The sequence below is a fragment of the Silurus aristotelis genome, assembly GCF_946808225.1.
Source record: "Silurus aristotelis genome assembly, chromosome: 24".
Taxonomy (NCBI): Eukaryota; Metazoa; Chordata; class Actinopteri; order Siluriformes; family Siluridae; genus Silurus; species Silurus aristotelis.
The window spans coordinates 16,738,652-16,754,624 of record NC_139597.1 but is presented as its reverse complement, the minus strand read 5'-3'; the positions used below and the strand labels follow the sequence as shown (position 1 = coordinate 16,754,624).

At 35.4% G+C, this 15,973-nt stretch overlaps 1 long non-coding RNA gene across 3 annotated transcripts; it reads right to left on the bottom strand.

Moving 5' to 3' along the window:
* Nucleotides 1–8,785: 8,785 nt before the first annotated feature.
* Nucleotides 8,786–12,081, bottom strand: LOC310719220. Of its 3 annotated transcripts, none has more exons than XR_014531383.1 (4): nt 11,940–12,080; nt 10,732–11,180; nt 9,607–10,025; nt 8,786–9,168 (listed from the first exon to the last, which is right to left on the bottom strand). It is a non-coding gene; the product is annotated as an uncharacterized lncRNA (long non-coding RNA). The 3 variants fall into 3 exon arrangements; XR_014531382.1 differs by lacking the exon at nt 8,786–9,168 and having other exon boundaries at nt 9,713–10,025; nt 10,732–10,944; nt 11,083–11,180; nt 11,940–12,081; XR_014531384.1 differs by lacking the exon at nt 8,786–9,168 and having other exon boundaries at nt 9,713–10,025; nt 10,732–10,944; nt 11,940–11,960.
* Between the last annotated feature and the right edge of the window lie 3,892 nt (nt 12,082–15,973).

The window sequence follows — 15,973 nt, the reverse complement described above, 5'->3', positions numbered from 1 at the left end:
TCATGTCATGTAGCTCAAATATTCTACTGAAAGAATCTCTGAAGCTACTTTCATCATTTCCTAAATCTTGACAAAATTACTCCTTGGTCTTCACTCCAGAGTTTTTTAAAGTGTACAAGGAACTGACTGGTATGTAGCCTGGTTCTCTTTGGAACAACTAAACCTTGTCATGCAGAAACAGATTATGCTTCTTTTCTGATATTCATGATGCTTTTGTTTTTGTTCACTCTTTTATAGTTTTTGAACCATTCCTTTTCAACTCGTGCTGTCGTTTCTAAAATAAGTTATGGTTTAGTTGTAAAGTGAATGTGCCATGTGCTTTAATCATCACCTTATCATGACCTACGCATATTAAGATAAGCCACTTTATTAGAGGGGCAATAAACCAATTCAGGGATAATTGGAAATGTCAACAACAAAAGCAATGTGGAAAACTACTTCTATTGAAGAATACTAAATAGAAGAACAAGAAGAGGAGAAGAAAATGAAGAAGAAGTAGCCATTTACTGGACATTTTTGGCTGAAGATATAAGTATACTTGGTTCATCTGATACATCAGCCATAATTGCCTTCTTATAGTCCTTGGAGATTTGCCACTTTTGCCAGTGAATTGCCAGTACACACACACGCAGACGCACACACACACACACACACACACGCACACACGCACACACACACACTAGCAGAGACACAAACAAACATTTCAACACAAATTAACACACACGCACACACACGCACACACACACACACACACACACGCACACGCACACGCACATGCACACACACACACACACACACACACACACACACACACACACACACACACACACACACACACACACACACACACACACAAGCAGAGACCCAAACAAACATTTCAACACAAATTAACACACACTAGTACACACATGCACACACACTCCAATACAACCCAATATCCAGAAAATCTGCCATATTATTTAGATTAACTTTGCAAAAAAGTTTAATATGATTTATCAAGTCATTTTTCAGCTGAAAACACACACACACACACACACACACACACACACACACACACACACACACACACACACACACACACACAGATGTTCAGATGTTCAGATGTTTATTGCATTTCAAAGCAATGCTGTGCATATAATAAAATTCCTATATTGGATCTCAATATTGTCTTTGCATAACATTTTAATAAAGCAGGAAATTAAATGAAGTTACATTCACTTGCTGTGTGTGTGGGCATGATGAAGTCTATAGTTTGAGAACCATGGCTGGTATGGTAGCCCATGGAACTGATGAGACCCAATAACGGGGTACACCTCTCGGGTGCAGATCTCAGACACATGAACAGGAGGGTAAAATGATAAAGGCAGGTGATGCTTCTGGTGAGGAGTCAGAGAGTAACCACAATAAAAGCAGGCAAATCATATAAAAGTTAATATACAACATAAATGGTCATAAATATACTTTGAGTAGTAACATTTTTTGAACCCTGAAATGCACAAAAAGCACCATCAAAATATTACACACAATGAAACTTTAGAAAAACCTTCACTAAATTGGAATAATTGTCTTTTGGTAATAAAATACAAGCAGCACTGATCTAAACAGGTTAAGTAGAATGCTTACTTGTGTAAAGAAACAGGACGTTTTGGGAGGGTCCAACTGGATTCTGTTTCTTTCCAGCATTTTAGTCCGTCTCCACTTGGCTCTTCTGTTCTGGAACCAGATCTGGATATCCAGTACATAATTGCACCATATATGTGAATGGTTAAATCAAATATCACACAGAATTGTAATTTTGATAACTCACAAAACAATGTAATGTAATAGTTCACTAGGACTTACTACTCAATAGCTCATTAGTAGTGTAATAGTAACACTAAGACACGTAAAAACAAAGAAAATCAACTATGAGCAAAATAAAGGCTGATCTACATCTATTCAACATAACTAAACTCTCAATTCTAGTGTGACAGAAGAAGTTATGCCTTGCTGCAGTCTAGACTTACTTGAACTCTCCCCTCGGACAAATGGGTATGTGCGGCGAGCCAGTCTCTGGTATGAACATCTGGGTAATGAGTGTATTGAAAAACTCTTTCCAGTTCCTCAAGCTGATCAGCTGTGAACGTGGCCCGTACTCTTCTGTGACCCAGCTGACACACTGTGCAAGAAAACAAAGATGTTAAAAAAAAAAAAACTTTAAAGAATATTAGGAAATCTACCAGCTAGTTGGATTTTTGGCCAATTTTAATCTTCTGACTTTTCAATCTGTCATTTAAGACTCTAACAATTAATCCCCAGCACTAAACATGATATAATTAATGTAGTCTGCAGGTATAATGCAAAATATTAGTAGTTAGAGTATGTGTTATAGTAGTTCTAGTGTTCCTGTTGCCCAAACATCTCTGTAATTGGAATTCCCAAACTGCAGACAATAATAATGAGAAATTGATGTATGAGTTAGGAAGAAATATATAAGTAATATATTATGCATAATAATAATAATAATATAATAATAATAATAATAATAATAATAATAATATAATATATAAACAGATAAATTAAACAGTTTACTGGTATAAAGGAAAAAAGGTATAATGAAATATAGTATACAGTTTCAGGAAAAGATCACCTGTATAATGGCTAGATTTGAGATCATGCTTTCCATTGGTTGTCCAAATATCTTCTGACATGTTACCATCAATCTTCAGCATTCCCCTTTCTGCCAAAAAGGATGGTCTTTTTAATATATCTTCAATAGAGTGTGACAGGAATGGGGCACGTGTGCCTGATGAGCCCTTTTGTTGTGAAAATAACCTCTCATTATGTTGTCCAGTCGTAGCTTCCACAGTTAGCATTTCCCCCATTTTTTTAATTCACCGAGTGACCAAGGAAGAAAAGTAACACTTGCTCTTATGCCGATCAAAGACTGAGTGTGTCAGAAGATCATTAGGACTCCAAGTAGGAGGGGCAGGGGGTTTACTCTTTAACTTTCTTTTCGGCTTCTCCCGTTAGGGGTCGCCACAGCGGATCCTCCGCACGTTTGATTTGGCACATGTTTTACGCTGGATGCCCTTCCTAACGCAACCCTCCCCAATTTATCCGGGCTTGGGACCGGCACTAAGAGTTTACTCTTTAACAAACCCTATAAATCAGCATTGACACAGGATGATTCTGTAGTATAAAGTGTAGGTACACTGCTTTCCAGTCTTCAGTGACTTCTCAATTATTGTTTATCATCATATTAATCTTTTTATGTCAACCTGGGAGGTAAAGCTTAATGATTAAAACTGAATCACTAAGTCTGCTTTTTATTGCTTGTGCAATTTCACTATCTGCTAAAAAAAGATTGAGTCAATAAACCAATCAGCATTTAGCCATGAGGAAAGACACTGCGGAAATCTGCCTGTACTAAGGCTACCAGAAACATGGAACATTGAGTGAGCCAAAGAACAAGCCAAGATACCTTAAGCTTAATTTAAAAGAGACACTGATTCAGATTTTCAGGCACTTGCATGCAGTGAGTCTTATTTTGTAACACAGTCTGGGTTAAAAAAAAGTCTGACTTACAGTTTTTCTCAGCTGCTTTGGAGCATTTTCTCAAATCATCCATAATATTTGCAAATCATTAAGTTCATTTCTCAAAACAATGTGTACAAACAGCACAAAGCATTGGATTTCTTGCAAAAGCCTGTACTTTTCTCAAAAGTAAGTATTTGTGTCAATGAACATCTCATTCCCATCAGAATGAAAAGTCCCTTTTTCATTGTTCACAAACAAAATCATAAAAATATTTAGTCGTGTTGTCAGTATGACGGTGCGCAGTTTCAGTATTTCTGAATATAAACTATGGTTTGGATCACAGTGACTGAAAATGCACAAAATTTGACTTCCTTCTGTTTGTCATCTATGAATTTCAGCAGTACAATTTTTTTAATTTGATTGCATTTTTTGATTACAGTTTTTCTCAGTTGCTTTGGAACATTTCTCAAATCATTCTTAAGATTTGCAAATCAGTAAGTGCATTCTCAAAACAAAGTGTACAAACAGCACAATACATTGGATTTCTTGCAAAAGCCAGTTTTTTTCTCAAAATTCTTAGTTCTTCTCTCAAAAGTAAGTAGTTGTGTCAATGAACATATCCTTGCCATCAAAATAACAAGTCCTTTCATCATTGTTTACGAGCAAGATAGTCAAAATGTTTAGTCATTTTTTTCAATATTACAATGCTTTATTTTAGTATTTCCTGATGTAAACTATGTTTGGGATTACAAGTACTGAAAATGCACGAGGCTGAATTTCTTCTAAGTGGCAACTATGAATTTGAACAGCACAAATTTACACATTACTGTATGTGGGATATTGATTGTAAGAGACTGGACAGAATTTACACTTTTTTATTGTTCTTTACCAGTGGACTGACAAAAAAATTACAATATAATGTCATTGTGATAGAAAATAAAAAGACAAATAAAAATTCCAAAAGGTAAACATAGGAAACACTTCTTAGGCAGAACTGCATATGCCGCACTATACAGTGCAATCTGTCTCTAACCCCTGATGTCCCAGTCTGTCGGGCCACAGATTTTTATTACATCACAAAAGATATCATCCCTTGCAATACAGCATGAAAAATATATTCTGAAATGTCTTATTCAGCCTCTGCAGGCTTCCGCTGTGATGTCCTCACATGCTGCATCAATGGCAGCCAGCAGGGTTATCTGTGTATGTGGCTGGCAATCATACACCTTCCACCTCCATGCTGAATAGAACTTCTAAATTAGTTGAGGAATGGGGAATAGGGTGGGAGAAATTACATCAGCATCCTGTTATGGGTCAAAAACCATTGCCTGATGGTGTTTGAGTGATGGAAACTCACATTATCCCAAAGTATCACATACTTTGGCAAATCATCTAAAAATGGACCCCTCTCATCGTCAGGGATGAGAGCCCTATAGAGGGTCTCTAAGAAGGTGAGGAGATGCTGTGTGTTGTATGGGCCTATAAGGGGAATATGAGATAGCACACCCTGCTCTGACATAGCAGCACACATAGTGATTTTCCTCCCCGCTGGCCTGGCAAATCAACAGCAGCTCTGTGGCCGATGACATTTGGACCACGTCTTCTGCTTTTGTTCAGATTGAAGCCAGTTTCATCCACATATATAAAGTTGTAAGGTGGTTCACTTGACTCCAATTGGATATTTTTTCCATACAGCTATAGCAAATGTACATAGGTCACACATGCTGTATTATATATGTCACTATAAGAAGTTTATGTAAATGAGATAAAGTATGCCCATAGATGGTTTACATGTACATACTGGTACCATTGCTCCTTCACTCTGTCACCATTCCTTTGAAATGGTACACGGTACAGCTGTTTCATGCTCATGTGGTGTCTCTTCAACACTCTATCGATAGTTGAGATGCTAGAAGACTGGATGTTTTCAAATACATTATAATCTTCTGTAACAGCCTTTTGTATTTCCCTTCACCTAATGGCATTATTTGCTCGGACCATGGTGCAAATAGCCTCCTCTTGTTGGGGTGTGAAAAGGGGTCCTCTGCCACCCCTATGAGGTAATCCTGCAGTCCTGTGTGGAAGAAATTCACTAATGCAATACATTTATACTTAGATGTGTTAGAGAATGTATACACACTATGACAGCACAGTCCACACTGGTGGATTACATACCTGTTCTCTCTACGAAATGTTTGAACTATTCGTAGCCAGGCAAGCACCCACCAGTGGGGGTGTGGTTGGCTAGTTATCCCAAGACTTTTTAAGCAGGCACTGGGCAAGAGGCCTTGAAATGTGGGCCCTGTTTTGAAAGCACATGGGCTATAGTGCTGTTTTGTTTGGTTGTGGTTGTGGTTGTGGTTGAAGTCACCCTAGAGGAGGTAGGCCAAGTTTGTTGCTTTAGTTTGTTTATTTTGAGGGATTTATTTTGATTGTATGGGAAATTTTTTTTTATTTATTTAGATGCAGATAAATTGAGCAATGCTGACTGTGTATGTTGACGGCTGCTGGTGTAGGTAACTATATGGGCTTTGTCTTATTTGTTTAAATAAGATGGCATGAAAGGTTTTATTTGTATCTCTCTTTGGGGATGTGTTTCGATTCAGATCTGGATAAATGCTTGAACATCATCTGATTGTTATATCTGCTCCCTGCCAATGAAGGTAAATTTATTTAATATTTTAATTAAGTGTGTGCAGTTGGTAACCATGGTTTTAAATGTTTAGTGTTTTAAACCATATGATGTGGTGGTTAATTTTTTGTTTTTCTGTTTTAGATTTCTCAATTGCTGTTTCTGTGTTTTTGTTTGGTCCCTTGGTTGGCCGGTCTCAGGAGTGTGCTGCATGGTGGCAGCACGTGTATTGTGTGAATTGTTTGTGTACGAGTCCAGTTGGCCTGGGCCTTGTTTTTTGTATTTTCTTTTTATTTGTATTGATGATACCTTCCCAGCCTTGTGTCGCTAGCTTAACTCATGGTGCTTGTCTTTTGTGTGCGTGTGTGCATGCCTTTTTGTATGGGATTTAAATTTGCTGTGTTTTTCTTTTGTGGTTATTGCCTTTTGAGTGTTTAATGTAAGAGGGATGTGTCCCTATGCCTAAAGGTTTGCCGCACACAATGAAAGCAGTCATCATAACGAGAGAGTTGAGCTGGCTGTTAACCTCCTTTGAGAGCTGGGACTAATTCTGGATGAGCTATTGGTATCAATTATTTTAGGTGTTTAATTATGTATATTTTCTGTCCTATTTTGCAATAAATTTTTGTACCTTTTAGCCATCTGAATGGTTTCGTTTTTGGGCCCGTGCTCTGAACAGGTTTCTTTCTCCTTTAAATTCGTTTCGAAGGGGTGGAGTAGTTGCTACATATTGAAGACACAGTTGGTCTAATATTCAGCTGTACCCTCCAACCAGCCTCAGCTATTGTAAGGCCATGATTGACAACATGGTCCACAATAGTGGCTCTAATTTCAACTCGAATGTGTTTGACTCTGACCTCTTCTTCCTCTTCCTCTATTTTGCCTCCTTACCCTTCCAGCATGCATCCTTATGCTTGGTTCTCGACCATGTTTGTTTCCTAGTTGTTTATCCATTTTTAACAATTGTAAATGTTTTGCTCTTTTTATATACACTCGCCAATTATAGTAAAGGTTCACGAAATTCAGCCTTGACCTATTTTAGAGAACTAGTTGAATATTGGTTGATCTAAGTGATCACGCCCCTTCATTAGTGACATTCAAGGTTCATCTGCACAATTCATCAATTCAAGACACAATTACCAAAAAGGTTTCAGAACTCTATGAAGAAGAGCTTGACAAATTTTGACAACTGGTTTAACCATTTTGCACTCAATGACTTATGCAATGAACTGATGCCTAAATGTTTGGGGGGTTAAGACCATTTAGGTGAAACCAGTATAATAAATTTTCATCAACGTGACAAACAACTGATGATGTAGTAAACAGCAGACACTTGTACACAATCCATTAAATGATGTACCAAAGCATTCGCAATTTGATCAAAACAACGAGAAATGTTCTTATGATGAGCACAAATGACTTATTTTATTTCTGATCTGAGAAACGCGCCAAAGTGACTGAGAAAAACTAATATTGATTGCAAGAGACCCAACAGGATTTACACTTTCTGTACTGTACTAGTGTCCATTTGTTTCTTTAGTTCATCCATTTTTAGAATTTATAATTTTGTTTTGCTCTGTCTATTCACTCTCCAATCGAAGGTTTACACAATTCACCTTTGACCTGTTTTAGAGAACTAGTTGATCTGATGCCGTTCACTCGCTTTCATTAGTGACATTCAAGATTCAGCTGCACAATTCATCAATTCAACACATTTACAAGTAAAAGTTTAATAGAAACTTTAGATGACATTCAATGACTTATGCAATGAACTGATGCTGAGATTTTTTGGGGGTTAAAACTATTCAGGTGAAACAAGTATATTTTGATTAACATTCAACAAACAACTAATAAAGTAGGAAACAGCAAACACTTGTACACAATTGATTAAGTTATGTACAAATGCATTTACAATTTGAACAAAGCATCAAGAAAAGTACTTATGATGAGCAAAAATGACTCAATGATGTAGAGGTTGAACAAGTAGTTTTGAGACTTTAATTTCTGATCTGAGAAACGCTCCAAAGCAAATAAGAAAAACTGTGAAAAGGGACTTGGGTTTGTCTAAACCAAAAGCAGTGTTCGTCGGATCAGGACATTGATGGCTTAACTACGAAAAGTGGTTTCTATTCATTAATTTGTTAGTGTTGAGCTTGAAACTTGTGTTTTGTGTGTTATGTGAATTTGCCAAAAATACATTTAAAAACACATTAAAGTTGAACACATCTGCTCCTGCTTTAGACTTCAAAGCACTTAGTAACCCAGGTGAAAAAGAAATGTACTTAAGTTGTAATTTTTTGGATGCACTTATTATATTTTTATTATACTATACTAAGTGATTATTAAATGTTATTTTGGAACAACTTCAAGTATATTAAATGATTAAGCTATGATTAAGATAAATTTAAAGGTAATTGCAATTTAATTTAATATACTTGTGTTAAAATGGAACAACTTTATGTATATTTAGTGTAATTCAAGTGTACTTCTTTAAATTATATTTATAATATACTTTAATTCTATACTTAAAGTACAGTTGAAATATATTTTAAGCTTCAAATTAATGTGTTCCCAGTATATTTACATCATAACTATGATTGTATTAGCAGAACAGATTTGATAAATCATTCAGAATTATATTAATATATATTTTTATTGTATAAAATACAGTGCAATATACACCTTTTAGTACAAAACATTCAAAATTTTATCAAATGCACACAGTCTTAGAAAACTCAAACTTTAATTTACTAATACTACTAATTTAGTAATCTTCTGCACAAACAGCTGAAATGTACTAAAAAACTAAGTGCAGAAGCAAAGTGCATTTTCAAAAAACAAGCAAATAACAAAAAAACAGTGGTAGAACGGACACTATTAAAAAACAAACATAAATCAACCATATCCTCGCGGTGCAGGGCCACTTTTCTTTGAACAGGCCTCATTGTTACAATTTCTGTGAATGAGGACTCGCGCCTCAGACAGTGTGGTACTTGGAAATTCTTTTATTACAGTGTCTGTAAAAAGATAAAAAGAAACGTTTTAAATACAAAAGCAAAGTTTACCACTTATTTTTTTACTTTGTATTGCAATACAATATGAAGTAATGATATTTCTCTGAATTTTCAAATTTTTCAAGACGATAAAGTGAAATGTTCTACGTTGCACACATTTTTAATACTTAATTCTAACATGATTAGACATGAAATAATGTAAATATAGAATAGGAGTTTATATATTTTGAAAAATAGCAAAAACATTAAGTCTTGCTGAACCAGTATGAGGTCTACACAACATTTTAAGGTATGAGAAGCTGATAAACTGGGCTTAAGTACAAGAACCCAGCCCACAATTACTGTATAATAATGTACAAGAATTTTAAATGTTAAATTACTTTACATGTAAGAAGATCAAAGTAATAAAAAACTGAGATGTTTTACAGGAACTAAACATACCTATGAGCACATTGACCATGTGAGGGTCCAACTGGTCCTTTGAGGTTTGAATACCACATTTCCCAGTGAGTGTGCATCTGACAAAAACTTCTTTTTCAAAAAGTAATGTAAGCAGGTCTTGGGTAAAAAGAAAAACTCATGATTCGTTGAGTCTTTTGAACATCCTCTTTGGGCTGGCAACATCAGAATCAGCGAGGGCAATCTGGGTAGAACAAGAAACAATCAAGACTGTTATGAAATACAGAATGAGACCACTAAAATAAATTATTGCAACTATTACATTTTGATAATAATGACCAATTCTGGGGATGCAGGAAGACATAGCTCTCCAGAACTCGAGCTTTAACTTGAGCTGCAAGATGAGCCTCATTTCATTGCCTTTAAGACATTTTTAAGAGATGCTACAATCCAAGGAAGCTCTACAAGAAAATTGAGTTAATTTAATTTAAAAATATTTTTCTTCAGCACTGGTTTTAAAAAAAAAAAATAAAGTTCAGTAGCTTTTATTTTACATGGATAATTTGGGTTAATTTTTTTATCCGGTATCCAAAACTATCGCTGCTAAATCGGCTATCAGGAAGTATGATCCAACCTAGCGATCGGTATCCATAAAATCCACTGTTGGCCGACCTTTAGTTATTAACATAATTATTTGTTAAATTTACCTTTTTAGGTTACCAGTTTCTCTGTGCATTAACATGAGGCCTCATATCAGCTTCAGTTAAATATTTGTCTCCCATCACGAAAGTCAAAATTACATTTGGAAGAAATGCTTACAGTGACCAATGACTTACTCCATGTAAGCATAGGCAAGTGCACAATCTAAAAAAATTTAAACCTATGCTTTAACTAACGAACAACAGCAATTTAATTTAAAACATTATTTACAATTAAACATAACATAACATATATATATATATATATATACCTAATACACATAATAATGATCCTTGTAAATAGCATCATATGACCACTGTAAACATGTTTCCAGTCTGAATAAAAAATCTGAAATTAGACACCTGGAATGGAACAATGGTTAACTTGCCTTTTTAAAAAGAAATAAATCAGAGAGAAATATACCTTTCACTTTTTAATTATTTAATATAAAATTAAAATATTGCTTACTGCTTTGTTCCTTGATATTCTGATTTGTCTCTGTTCTGAAACAAGTCAATTTCAGTATCATCCAATTCATCAGATAATGGAGTGGAGGTAACAGGAGCTCTTTTCTTCCTGTGCAACATCTGGAGGTCTCTTTTAAGTTGGTTCTCCCATTGCAACTTTAGCTGCATTTTGAGATCCTTGCAGTTGTGGTTGAGATTTTGAGGTACTTGTGACCTAAAAACATGTGCATTTACAAAATTACATTTTATCCCACCTCAGGTAAGTCAAATAGGAAGGAGGGAAAAAGGCAAGCAAAATATTGCTGTTAAACAGTACAACAATCATGAATGAAAGATAATCATAAACATTTACAGCCTTAATAGGATTTTTCCTTGCGGTGTATTGGTCTGCCAGATGTCTTCTCCTCTCTTGAAAGCATCCCATTTTTACAATTAAGTCTTTGTACACATCTGGCAATGTCTATAAATATATATCAATCAAAGAAAGGCATTATAGTTGTCAGACTGAGCTGAATGAACATAAAACACCAATTAAAAGTATATTCCACCCAAAAAATAAGAATCTGCCATCCTTCATTTGCCCTCATGCCAATTCAACATGCATTTATTTGTTCTTATGAACACAAACATTATATTTAGAAAAAAAGGTTTTTTATGTCCAACCAATGGAAATGATATTTAATGGAAGCTAAGAGGTTACATAATGACTTGACATGGGAAGGGAGGCATCCAAATTGTTGTGGAAATAGAGAACATAATACAACTTCATTTACATAAATAAAATTGCCTTTTTCAGTTATTAAAGCTTGTGGTGGTTTTGTGGGCGGGGCTAAGGTGCAGGAGAAAAGTACCTCACTACAATACATTACGAGCTGCTCTTCAGGTTGCCTACTAACATGGCAAACGTTAGCACATGCACATACTTGTACACAGACCTGACACATAACATGGGTCTGTTCACTGCTACATTTCTGTTTGTACAATTGCACTTATGACAGCTGCAGAAAAGAAGACGACACAAACAGTTTTCTTTATGTTTAGTGTCTGCTCGTTAGCTAGCAGTTAGCTAAATTACACACTAAAACATTAGCGTTACATGATATAGCAATTCAGTTGTTGTCCAATTTCTGTGTAGGTACGCATGTATGAACATTTTTAGACAGTTAAGCAAACTATATCAACAAAAGACAATAGTTTCTTTACTCTTACCTGATATGAATTGTGCTCTTTGTGTCATGATTTGTTTTGTTCTTCTGGCAGTGGCAGTAGGTATGAGAACATTGAAAATGAGATCCTGTACTCCATCACAAGATGATGTTTGTGTTCCTTGTGAATCGACTTTGTGCTGGTTTGTATTGGCCGCCTCCTGCTGGCGCCGTGACGTCATCATGCCGTCGGCACTAAAATTGTCTATGAGAGGTAATTTATGTCATATACTTTATATGCCAGCGTGCGATTGGACAATTACCTGTCGATTTAAAAAGCTTGGCTCTGATTGGTGAAATTAAATGAACCGCAACATTTAGTTTGGACTACAAAAGAAGTATGATTATGTCATGATTGAAATTGGGCACTAAAGTGACAAAATTAAGAAATACAAATTATATCTTGAATTTTATCTTTTCGACGCTTGAAGAAGCTGAATAAAAACAATAGTGTAACACTAACTTTTCTTTTACTTTTTTAAAGGAAAAATTAAGCAAAATGTTATTTTCCACAGTGTTTGAAGACTGTAGCCACCTGTGAATCTACAGTAAATTCTTTATATCACTACTTCCTGACTGGTTATAGTCCATAATGTAATGCACTGCTATACAAAGAATGTGAAATGTTTGCCAATTTCTTTCTTTCTTACACAATTCAAGTGTATTTTTGACAAATTTACTCATTAATGTTATATTATTAGGATTAGAAGTTAGCTACTTATCAGAAGTAGATTGCTTAATATATTTAATATTAAAAGTTGGTACATTTGTATATTTTATATTTATAATGTATTTATGTGTGAGTAAATTAATACACATTGATTTTTTAATACTTGTCAGTTTTTGTTTTTATTTTTATTGATTTCCACACATATTGCTATTTATCATACAAAAGTCTGAAGCTGTATCCATGTTTTATCAATAATATTGCTAAATTTTATACCTGAATGTGAACAGTTTATTTTAATTCAACCATAATTTATTTTGTTGATTAATTTGTCTGTTCAAGATGGCCAAAAAAACGTATTGTAAATTTTAACATTTTTTTTGTCAGAGATTCATCTGAGGCCGATTCGTCTGGACCATAGCATTAACCCTCCAGACAAAGGGACCTGAATAGTGATGTGAAATCCTTCAGGAAATCAACCATTTAAATGCCTCAAAGAAGTGTTCATCTCAACCCCATTCAACAACACTTTATAAACAGTCACCATTGGATAAAGGACACCACTGGCTGAAGGCCTATTCACAATATTCACAAACCACAAGAAGCTCGAGTTTATAAAGTCAGTCGGAAAACAGAATTATGGTTCAGCCTGCTGGGCCATATTCATCTTCAAGTTTGTATCCAGCATCTTGTATACACCAGGATTAAAAAAACACTAAAGCTGATACTCTCTCAGGTTTGTGATCTAAGAGCAGAGCTTAAAGAATCAAGGTGCCTGCTTGTTCTATTTGCTTTAAAACTGACAAGTAAAGCTGGAACTTTGCCTATATATATATATATATATATATAAAATCATTATCCAAATTTGAATTTATTATATATGCTTATATATTCACAACTAAACAAAATGTCTGTGTAAACAAACATTATGAAAGGAATGTAATAATCTGCAATTATCATGAAAGACAGTACAAATGTTGATTTACACTAATTACTTAATTAATTGAATCATACACCATCTGATGGCCTAGTGCAGGTTATGGCAACCCGGAGCTCCGGAGCCGCAGCCTCTTTTTTATACATAGAATAAAGGTAAAAAAACAATATATGCAGTGTTCTCTTCATTTTAGACGTTAAAAGGGTTTTGTGGCTCCCAGTGTTTTCTTTTCTGTGGAAATCGGGTCCAAACGGCTCTTTAAGTGTTCAAGGTTGCCGACCCCTGGCCTAGTGGAATGGTTTGACCATGATTTTAAAGTTCATGATGATGCTCAGGACTGTGATGAGTGGCTCAAGAAACCTATTATTTACAGAATGAAAGGTTTTGCAAGCCTCCATGGGTTTTTTCCATATTTAATTTATTATATGGCCACATACCTCAGGGCATCTGAGAAAATTGAATCTACTAGTAAAAGTGAAATTTAATTGACCTGAGAGCAAAACTCCAAACACTAGGTGAAACTTCTAAACGCTAGAGAATTAATTATTATTTAATTAATTAAATAACTAGTAATCAATGTCAAAAAGGCTGTATGATTGATGGACCTGAGACCTGAGAACTCTCCAAGGGTCCAGCAGCCCATTTTGGATCAAAAAGAACATAGCTGACTGAAATATTTGTCGTGAACTAGATCTGTCTAGCACTGGGTGCGCAATTCAAATCACCTTCAGATATCAACAAATAAGAATTTAAATGATGTATGTTACTAAGTAATTTGTTGAAGAATTCAAAGTCATCAGAGTTAGGTGTGTAGATGTTTACCAGCAGCACCTTTGTTTGCATTACTGTGCCTACAACTATAAGGTATCTGCCATTTTTTCAGCGATAACATCAGTGGGTAAAAACTGAATATTTTTATTGGTTGAAATTGCAACCCCTCTTGATTTAGAGTTAAAGTTAGACTAAAAGACATGCCCAAGGAGCCTGTAATAATCTTTACATTTGAGATGAGTTTCTTGCAAAAATACTATGTCTGAGTTAGCCGTTTTACATGGCTAAAAACTTTATCACGTTTAGATGGGCTACTATATTCCAGCTAAGGAACGGATTTCAACTTAATAGAACACACATAAGTATAAATTAATTTAAATAAATAAATACTTCCAAATGGCCATGCCCCCCCCCACCCCCGCACACAGACCAATGTATAGACCTCTAACACCCACCCCAAAAAAAGAAAAAAAGTCTCTAACAGGGAGACATCAGTAATAAAACAAGAGAACATCATGTCAGAGAATAAAATGAGTTAAACCTGAAATTGATTTGAGAGATAGATGATGAATAAATGATAAATAAAGTCTTAATATTTAACAGTAGTTACTTCCAATAATGATATACGCCTTTATGTATTAGACAAAACAGAAGCTTATCACATTAGTATAATTCAACTTCTATTGTAACATACTGGGTGAAAGCGTTTAATAAATTTCTTGGCCTCATCTGCAGAAACAAAGTGTTTTTCCACACTCTTATCAGTGACACAGAGACGTGCCAGAAAGACAAGTCCATAATAAACCCCTTCCAGGCCACAAAATTGGCTCCTGACCTCTTTGAAGGCGGCTTGAGCCTGGGCCACCTTGGCAGTATGGTTAGGGAAAATGTAGATCTTTATTTCTCCAACAACAACCTGACGTCTCTCTCTCGCACGTCGTGAAACACTTGCACAGTCACTGTAATAATGAAACCTGGTAATAATGGTGTGTGGTCACCCACCATGTTTTGGTTGGCAGGTTCTATGTATCCAATTTAAAATCGGCATTTCGTCCAGTTTAAAAGCTTCCTTTAGCAATGTGTCAACCCCAACTATCCAACTACCCCAACTATGTTATTCCGTCGCGACCGAGGTCTTCAAGGTCTTCACACTTGTTTACCAATGAGACAAACTCATGGGTTAAGTGTGCAAGCTTGTTTTTAAGCATTCTTAATGTTGGTATCTGCGTTCTTAATGTTGTTGGTTTTACTAGATCTTAGTGCTGCATTCGACACTATAGACCATGATCTCCTCCTAGATCGCTTACAGAATTACATTCAGGGACAGACATTAGGCTGGTTTAAATCCTACCTGTCCAATCGTTACCATTTTGTAGACTTAAATGGAGAGTTATCCAGGCTAAGGCTAGTAAATTATGGCGTGCCACAAGGTTCAGTTCTAGGACCCCTGCTCTTCACAATATACATGCTTTAGTTAGGAAATATTATTAGAAGGCATGGAATTAGCTTCCATTGTTATGCTGATGATACCCAGCTATATATCTCAACAAAACCAGACGATACAGCTCAATTAGCTCGCATAACTGAGTGTGTTAAAGAAATAAGAGATTGGATGACCCATAACTTTCTACTACTAAATTCTGATAAGATGGAGATTTTGCTC